Raw genomic sequence first — 10,341 nt, 5'->3', positions numbered from 1 at the left:
CCCCCCCCGAGCGAGGCTGCCACGGCGGCCTGGCGTGACAGTGCCCCTGGGCTGTGCCACAAGCCTGGCCCAGCCACGCTCACCGGCTGCTTCCAGCCTATTGCCCTCCCCTTCCAGCCCCCGTCCTGCGTGGAGCCCGGAGCAGCGTTCCCCAAGGACGGCGCCCCGCAGGTGCCTCGGGTGGCGGGGGCGGGGGGGAGCCCTTACCGGAGGAAGCGGGCAGCCCACGGGCTCCAGTGGGGCTCTGGAGCCTCCCGCCGGCCGCCGCTGCCTTCCTCCCTCCCGGTGCTGCGGGCAGCCGGCATCCCCGCGGAGGCGGCGTCGGGCCCCGGCTGCGGGTGGCCGGGTCTCCCTCGCCCCCCGGCCCCGGGGCGGGGGAGCAGTGCCGCTTTAATTTAGCGTTTATGTGTCACCGTGTTCGTGAGCGGCTTTTACGGGGCGGCGCTAACGTGAAACACCTGGACGGCGGCACCGGGGGCGCGCGCGGCGGGGGGGGCTCGGCTGCGCCGGTCTGTCGTCAGGCAAATGCGTTACGATAAAATAATAATAATAATTAAAAAAAAAAATCAAACACCCCTCCCCCCCGCAATGTCGGCAAATCAGGAAATGAGTGCTTCCAAAACCAGCGACAAATGCCAGGCGGTATTTCCACCGCACCCCCGATTACCAGTGATAAATGCCCCACGGAAGGTTTCTGATTCCTGGGGTGGTTATTCCGGGCAATACATAAACTGGTCCGTGATTTATAAGTGAAATGAGTCTCGAAGCACAGAACTCCCCCCTTGCCTCACAGGTTCTGTTACCACTAACATGTATTTTTTTGGCGTGGCACCTGCCTGGTTTCTGCTCTCAAAAATAAGAGTTTCACCCATAATAGCACCCTCTGTGACACTGCAGGCTTCAGGAGAGTTACACCAGAGATGAATCATTCCTAGCCGCAATAACTGCGCTTGGCTGTACAGAATTAGTGAGCAATCCAGCAAAGTCCGTCTTTTAACAGCCGGAGCGGGCTACCAGCAGCGTCATCCCCGAACGCTACAGGGCACTTTCCAAGAGGATCCAGCCCGCAGCCATTCCACCCCTTCCCATTATTGAAAATATTTCAAGACTCTTCCAAGAGAGGTGAGGCCACAGCCTTGAACAACTTCCAAGGAGGAAATAGGAGGGAGTTCACCTCTCTGATTTTCCTAGCGCCGTGGAAGCCAGACTGCTCCAGACAGAGGCACTGCGCGTTGCGGGGTGATGTCAGTTGGTGCTGCCGTCTTCCAGATAACTCATCTGATAGATATTCACTTCTCACATCTTCCTCCTCCTCACCGTCGTGATTTGATTTACTAGATGAGTTACAACCGCAATAAACATTAAGGCAGGTCAGTCTTAAAGGCATTCATTAGATGTAACAGAACAAGACAAATCTTGGTCTAAAAAGGGGTGGACAACATATGAACTATTATTCTAGGCAGAGCTGGCAGGAGCTTATCATTTTCCATCCTACATCCCTATATTCATCTGATTATGATTTTGCCAAATTTAAATCATCCAGGTGGAAAAAATTCTGTTCTGAGGGAATCTGCCTCATGCTGAGTATGTTTAAGGTTTCAGCAAAACTGGTTTAGTTGTTTCTGAGCATTGGGTTAGAGGAAAGCAGATTTTTTCACTGGCATTTAGACATCCTTGCCTTGTACTGAAAACCTGCGGTGCCCCACCACAAGGGAAGCTTCAGGAGATGAAAGTGCCGGGCAAGAAGTCGGCCAGGGGTTGCTTCTTTGGTTCTTCCCTTGCTCTTCCACTCAGAGCTGTGGTTTACAGTCGGGTAAAATAAAGATCCTAAATCTCTGCAGAGAGACGTGGACAGCTCGGGAATCTTTAGGCCACCCATGGGTCTGATTTGGCTCTCTGATGATTTGAAGAGCTTTTGTTTCTTGACACTGAATATTTGTGGGTATGAAACATGTGCTGCCATCAGCAAGTGCCCTTTTCCTATATGCTTTCACCAGCTCTGAGAAGAGGGGGAAAAAAAAAAGAAAGCTACAGAAAAGCTTTAATGGTGCTTTTGAGTCTCGTCAAGGATTTCCAAGCCAACACATGCCAGACGCTCAGGGGAGCATATTGGTAAGGTGCCTCCATTTCCTCTGGCCCCCGATATTGTTAATATCTCTTCTGGGACACCTTGACTTGCAAAGTGGGATATACAAGATTTATGGCTCTGTGGTAAAAAGAAGGAACACATGGTGCCATATTATAAATGTAGCTTAATACCGCTTTCCTTCTGGCCTGGGCTGTCCTAGTGATTACCATGATACCAGCTTCTGTAAACCAGAAGTGTGACATAATTCACCAGTGTTTTTTTCTGAATTGCAAAGAGGCATCCTATGAAACTATGTAGGCTTTAATGTTTTTTGGAATGCACTTTCCTAACCCTTCCTTGGTCTGAAGAGTTTCTTATCTGACCATTATGAGAATGTGGTGAACAATGCTATGAAAAACAAAGCAATATATTGTTCCTTACAGGCTCATATTTCCTATATATCTGCCACCACAAACCATGAGCTATTTTGGATCCTGCCTGTAAGTGCAACTGAAAGCTGCTTGGTTAATTATATTTATTTGGGGTGATGGCAACTGTAACATGTTAAAACTTCTCTGTATTCTTATATGTTGGCTACACACATAAAGATTACACCCAAAAACACATATAATTCCCAGGGGCTAGATTGTCTCTCACATCTTGCACAATCATTTACGTAAGTGCAAATTGAATATAAAACGCTGCTAACACAGACTGCTGGCTACCGTACACCCACTCTGTGTTGATATAAATGACTATAACAAGATACCAGACAATGGAGAATCTGCCTGAACTACAGTGATGACAAAACATCTTTTTTTTTACAGAGTAATCAGAATACAAAATATTGTACATTTCAAAGAGGACTTGTGCAGCAAGATTTTTCTCTGTAACAGTTCCAATGGGTCCAAAGTACACACAGCTAAATTTGATGTCAGTAGGAATTAGGTATGAATAGGGAGTGTTACTTAGTTATTTTTGTTAATGTTTTCCAGAGCTTACACATTCAGTCTACATTTTTTAGCAAACTTTATCATTTTGGCATCAAAAAATCAATCCCTAGGTAGGTTTGTTTTATCTGGAGCTGATACGCACATGCAGTTGCTGTTAATAGTCAAATATAGAAGCTTACAATAACAATCTAGCTAACTATTAATGGCTGTTTAACAGTGGAGTTAGAAGGATGGATCTGAAATCTGTCCTCATCTGAATAATAGATTGCTAGACTCTCAGGTGCAGAAACTCTTCAAAGGCTTCATTTCCATGCATAGGAGCCAAAATACATGGATAGAATTGGCACTAAAAGACTAGAGGAGGAATTGCCTTACAGACAAATTCAGAACTTGAGTAATGGCTTTGGAGCCCATTGAAGCTGACGATTTTCATAGGCAAATCATGTATTTTTTCGTACCAGAATGATAGAATATGTCTTGATGGATCCACATGGAAATATCTCGTAAAGTACAACATTAAATGGCAGAATAATTTTCCCTAAGGGAGATATCTCCCCCTCTTGCTCCTGCCCCTGAGCTGAGGTCTCCCTGTAATAGAAAGTGCATAGCCCAGAACTGACTGGTGAAACGCGGCAGCATCAGTCGCAGATGGTACCCAGCCTCAAGTCTCTGAGTCCATAGGACCTTATTGTACCAATTAGTTAGTTCACTAACTATTGTACCTCTGTTAGTTCACACCAGAGGTGGCAGGAGAGTTACTGCCAGGTCTGACCACACTACAGAGTTTCCTGATAGCGGCAAAATCTCAGTGTCCGGAGCGCTAGCAGCACTTTCAGCTACACAAAGAATATTTGGCACCCACCGATGAGGACTTTTGCTTTGTGATGGGGCCTCAGGAGGATGCCACATCCTCTGGAAGTGCAGCTAAACTGCCCCACTCCAAGCGCCGAATCGGGAAGGACCAACTTCTGAATTGTCTAGGTCTGCTGACGGCTCTGGTGTGGCCCCTGATAACGTTGTCATGGAGCAGAGAGGAAACCCACATGATTTGGGAGATAAAGCAAAACCAGGATACTTTCCTCAGTCAAGGTGGAGGGTAAGGGCTTCCATTCAATGTGTGGGATATAGGAGCAACTGACATCCAACCTGGAAAGTTATTTTATTTTTACTGTTCTGAAAGCATACATCATTTAATAAACAGAGCCTTGCTTCAGCTCTGTATTCACTGTTGGCTGTCTAAAATGATGTGAGCTCAAGGTGGCTCAGAGGAAGTTGTAGGTGAGCATCCTGAGTGGGTCTTTGCCATGTCTGGTTTCACTCATCCTCTCCAGCAATAATCACCTGTCAGGCAAGTCACTGTTCAAGTCCCTTCAGAGTCTGGAAATAAGGGGAATGCTTTTGCAAAGCTGCAGGCTTTCCCATGCTCTATGTGTTTATTTCATAGCCTTTTGGGTTTTTTTATTTTTCTTCCCTGGAGTCTGGTTGGGAAATTTGCCTTGGTTGAGCTATCGTGTTTCTACGCTTTGCTTCTCTGTGTCAGCAGTGCTGGTCATGGAAACCTGAAATGCTTGTGCAGCTGAGAGTACAGCTCTCCTGGCAGGCATGAAGTCAGGCTGATAGCAAGGTGCTTTGTACCAAATATAATTACTCCTGAACGGAAACTGGGACAACAGTATATGCTGGGATGGCAATATCCACACCACAACTTGTACTCATTATAATACTTTTGGTAAAAGCAAAGCAAAAAAATAAATCATGCTTGACATGAAAACAAATATGCTGATATAAAATCTGTATATATCTGTAAAATCTGTATTCAAAACATTACAGTTCTTTCCTAATACATTAAGGATTGGGTTTGACTAACTTTCAGAACAGCTGCTCTTTCTCAATCCTTTCTTAGTTTGACCATCTCATAATCTTACCTCATCCCAGTACTGGGGCCTGAAATTGTAGGTGCAGACATAGGAGTTTTAATGTTGCAGAATCTAAACCGTAGCCCAGATGTTTCGCTGAAGTCAAACCATGACATCAGAGCCAAACCCGATGCAGATGCTAATCCAAATCTTGATCTCTAACCATACTTTGTTTACTTTAAAATGCTTGCTTTAAAACATTACAGCAAAATTACTATTAAAAGATGCAAATTGGTGTCTGAATGGTATCCTCAGCAGCCAGGCAGGTGATACAGAGCTGCTGAGAAGAGGCAGCTGGACTTCAACCCAGAGCTTAGTGCTGCATCCTCGCAGATGCCTGTACACGGTTCAGCTCAGCTGCTGAATTAGCAGAGTAATTCAGAGGCAGATCTGCAGTCCACGCTTCTGCACCTACATCTGCTGGAGCAGGCACATGCAGGAAATGCCTGGAGAAGGAGCACCGCATTGGGGCTCCCCTTCCCCAGCACAGTCAGCAAATCCCCACCGTTCAAAGCATGTCTGCTTCCAGGGACTCCAAGGCAGCAACAAGCAGGGCAGTTTGCAGGGGTCATTCACACAATGAGCAATGAGAAACGTTATGCATGTGGGTCACATGCCAATCCACGTGGTTCTTCACATCAAGGTACAGCCGAAGATATAATCGGCATATGAACAAAAATGGGATCTTTTAAATCTGTTCAGGCTCACTGGGTACGTAGAACATCTGGAAAGGCGATGCAGAAAGCAGACTGCTCACCAGGACAGAGACTTCACAGACACTGTAGATCGTGGGGGAGACCCACTAATTACAGAATCATAATAGACCAAAACAATTCCTTGTATAATATTACCAACATGTACTAGAAATTAACTGGAGAAATATCTTCCTCTTAGAAGAATAGATTCTACATTGCCCTCTGTGTAGTTGTGTGTTTTAAATTTGTGTAATCTGACTTTAGGAAATAAATGCAATTTCAGTAGTTTTCTTACAAAGGTAATGCAAATTAAAGTTTCAGCATTAATTAACATAATAGAACAAATTTAAACTAAAGGTGGAGGTAGCTCACATTTATTCTTTGAAGAACATCTGACAGCCTGGGAGGAACTGGGTGAACCCTGCCTGACTTCTGCCATTACATTACCTTCCAGGAGTTTTGTTCTTGAAGAAAGGAGGTCTTCCACAGTCTCAGATGCACTGAAAATCTGACCATAATTAAAGGCAGGTTTAGTTGGACCACAATTACAGAATCAAGTCACCTTACCTTTAAAGATAAATAAGCAATTTAATTTTAGGATGTGCCTAAACCAAGCCCTCACTGCATCACTTCATTTCTGTGGCTTCCCAAGATGCTTTCCCATTGGTTTTGTCTCCTTCAAATTACATTACATTTCAGGTCAGGACTGAATCTATTGGGAGACATGACATTGCTCTTTATGTAGCCTTCATAGCACCCACCCGACACCTGTAAAATATTAAACCGTAAGAACGTATGTTGAAGTCAATTATCCAGGATAAGTGTCTTCTATAGATAAATGGGTTTGTTTGGGAGAGAGCACCACAGCCTGTCAAAGCCCCTGTCTGTATCACCGAAGAGTAAATTCCTAAAGAGTCAGGATGCACTAGATAACCATAAAATCACAGAAAGTAGCAGAAGGAAGTCATGTCGGCCAGGTCTGCCGCACAGCGCGCACTCCTCAAAACCCTGCTGCAGTTACATCTGTTGCAACCCGATGCTCTTTCATCTTCTGCCTGTTGCATTTTCATTCCATGTTGCAGTTGCATTTTCCACAGTTTTCTTCATATTTGGTTCACGTATGGGCTTTGGACACATCAGTCTCCCTGCCTGTGAGTTTCACGACATGAATAGCTTCTTAGGAGTACACAGAGACCTATGGATAAAGCCCCAACAGGATTAGTCTTTCCATATCTGCCTACACCCCAACTTAGACCCAGGGTTGTGCTTTCTCCAGAGAATGCCTGAACCAAGGTCAAGGTCCTGCCAACTTTGCCACAGACAGGAGCACAAATGGGACATGAACAGCGCTTCTGTCTGCTTTTGGGACATGCAGAGCAACAACTCCAACGGCACCAACTGGGCCTTTCTGCTGGGCCACAAGCAGGTGGCTCCAGCCCCTCTTCATAGTGCAGGCAATGGCACTGATGACTTTGTGCTCACACTTCTCTCCGCTGGGTGAGAGCATCATAACCTGTGTGCTCCTGGAAAACACTACGCGCTGAGACCTGGAACACCCAGGTCAAACCCAGACCAAACCCAGGGGCAAGGCTGGGGATGGTGAAGTATTGTTATGACATTTTCTTTCTGCTGAGCCCGTCATTACTTATGCTGCTCTCTTGTCCCACACTAACCTAGTTCCGCTCGTTCCTGCAGGTTTACGCTTAAAATGTTAGTTAATAGTTATTATGTCATCTTACTCCCTAAGCATTGGTTAGCAAACTCTATGCTGTCAGCTCTTTGTAGTTTTTCTCATCAGCCAGTTCTTCTAAGCACATAGCTACAGTTGGCTCTTCTTCTCTGAACTTCCTCCAGCTTGTCTTCCTGGTAACGAGGTGCAGAGAACTGTGCTCACCTTTTCCAGATGCTATTGCGTGTCAGTTCCAAGAAGAGAGGCTCGCTCGCTCTTTCCCTGTGGTGCATCTCCACAAGAGCCTCAAATCGCATCGACGTTTTTAACCGTCGCATCACCTAGCAAATTCAAATGCAAATTCAGAGATCCTCCTTGCGAAGCGCAGCCGTCAGCACATCTTTTCCACCCTAAGAAAAAAGGAAGATGGTGGACCTCGCCTTTCTGACAAACATTGCCTTTTTTGTAGGGAGCTCAGACTGTTTTCTAACTCTTTGCACTAATCAGGTAAATTGGCTTATTTATGACAGGGAGAGGAACGATAGGAAGTACTAACTAACCCCGTACTAGTGGTCAGAGTAAAGCAAAAACAAAGCCAGTTTCCAGTTCTCTGCGCTGAGACTGATTTTCCATTGTCGTTCCACATTATCTTCCCATTTAAGTCTGCCCATGCAATTCTGTTATGCATCCTGTAATTCTGTTTTAGTAGGTTTAAAACAAACAAAAGGAAGTACTTTTTCACACAGCGCATAATTAAATTGTGGAATTTGTTGCCATGGGAAGCGCTGGATGCCAAAAGTACAAATGGGTTCAGAAAAGGAGAAGACAAATTAATGGAGGATAGGTACATGGATGACTATTAAACATAGTAGCTTGCTTGCTCACAGCGTTTGGCTCAGGAAGCCCTTACACTGCTGTTTGATGAAGGCAGGAAAGGATTTCTCTATCTGTGCCTGTTTCTCACACAGTTCCCCTCAGTAGCCTCTTCTGGTCACTGGCAGAAAGAAGACATTGGAGTTAATGGTCTGTCTTAGTAGAGCAGCTCTAATATTTCTGTGCTAACGAGAGACACGGACATCAATAGGTGCCTGTAAGTTTAAAAAAAATTAATCTTTAGGCTGAAAATTGACTCTGACACTTCTGAATTCCTCTTTGGACATTTTTATCAGATCTGATCCAGCTGACATTAATACATGAGTTTACAGCAAGGTGTACAGCTGAAATGGGATATTTTAAGGCTTCGGGATGGCTAGGTTTGTTGGCCCAGCCAAAAGTTTGATTTTGCAGATATTACAGGTTAGATCAACCTCATTGGGGACTGATGGCAAGAGGAAACCTGTTATCTGTGCTGTGAAAGTTGTATCTGCTCTTGGAGCTCTCTCCCCTCCCTGAACAAACGCTCCCACTGGCCAACGTGGTGCCATCTCTTCTTGTTGACTTTGCTGTGTAATTCCTGGTTTATCAGTCTCTCCTCAGACTTCTCAATTTGTCTTGACTGAAGAGCAAAACGAGCAGAGCCACACATGCACATGCAGAGTCAGAAAGGAGAGGACAGCAGGCTGACGAGGAAGGAGAGGACGGCAGGGAGGGGAGCAAGCCCTGGCCCCGCGGCCGCCGCTCTCACCTGGGCAGGGAGCCTCACCCCACAGGCTACACCAGTTGCACCGGTCCAGGAGAGAGAGAGGGAAAACTGGCCCATAATTCTGATAGCATCATAAGTTGCCTTCGTTTCTCGTTCTGTGTTTGGCTGCAAAACATGTAGTCTGATTTCATCTGTATTGCTTTGTCATTGAGGTTTCCCACTTCTGCATTAGCTCAGACCATGTGCTAACTGCCTTAGTTACTGCAGACAAATTCACTCAGGCAAAGTAATGAACAGAATGAAGTGATTTATTTCTATTGTGGGGAAAGCTGTATATGTTTATCTACATTATGTTGTTAAAATGCACATGGTTAAAAGCCAGAAAACAGTCTGTTTGTTGGCTAAGGGCCTGCCTCACCAGGAAGGTAATGGCAATGCCAGAGGATCAAATTCAGAGGCTCCTTTTTGTCTGTGTCACCAGAAGGCCCAAAGTACAGGACGTTTCCTTGGATTTTGATGAACTTTTCAGTTTATTTGGTTGCAGGAGGAAGAAGGTCAGACTGCACAATCTGACTAAATTAGCCATCTGCTACTCTAGCTCCATCATGCAGTACTTTAACTTTGGCACCTCGATGTTATTAACTCAAATTTCCTAAATGTTGCGGCAGCTCCTTGTCTTGTATGATGGTAGACTCTATGGAAGGAAAGCTTACATTCAAGTCAAGTGTTAGGAGCAGCACTGGTTCTCTTTTTTTGTCTGAGTGCTACTGGTATGGAGAACATGAACTCCCAGCAAGGGATGCAGCAGTGACTACAGTAGCACTGTGCTGCCAGAGAGGGGATGGACAAGACCATGGTCTAGCAACTCCAGACTGGAAACTGAGGACCTGGACACCTACCTTTGCCATGGCATGCTGCTGCTGGAGCTCAGGTCACCACATCCATGCCTGTCTGTGCCTGTTCACCTGCTCCCTGACTGGTCTTTTAGGCTAAATTCTTCTACAGGTATGATCCACATAGTGCCCTGTTCAGTGTATCTTGGCAGAGAGCGCATGGAATGACCATAATTTAAAAATTAATTATGACACAAAAGCAGTGATCCAAATGTTCAAGCCATAGTCCTGAAAGGAGCTATCAAAGGCCACCTTATTAGCCCTGTTTTACTAACAAGGTAAGATGCCCCCATGAAAAACAAAGATCTAGCTTTTTTCTGTCAGTCAGTTATTAACATACCAGTCCTCAGTTTTTCCAGTGCCAATTATTCTTGTCTCTACAGACTGGGGTGCACTACTCATGATGCAGAATATTCCTTAGAAATAATAGGTTAAAATAAACTACCTACCGAAGACCAAAGGCAAAGAGCTAGTCCTGGACACCAGGCAAGATAATCAGGGAATAACTAACACAGATAATCAGCAAATCATTCAAACGAATTGATTTGGCTCTGGCTGGCGTCCC

The sequence above is a fragment of the Haliaeetus leucocephalus genome, unplaced genomic scaffold (genome assembly GCF_000737465.1).
Source record: "Haliaeetus leucocephalus isolate CR32 unplaced genomic scaffold, Haliaeetus_leucocephalus-4.0 Scaffold184, whole genome shotgun sequence".
Lineage (NCBI taxonomy): Eukaryota > Metazoa > Chordata > Aves > Accipitriformes > Accipitridae > Haliaeetus > Haliaeetus leucocephalus.
The sequence above is the reverse complement of the archived record's forward strand: the minus strand, read 5'-3'. Positions refer to the sequence as shown.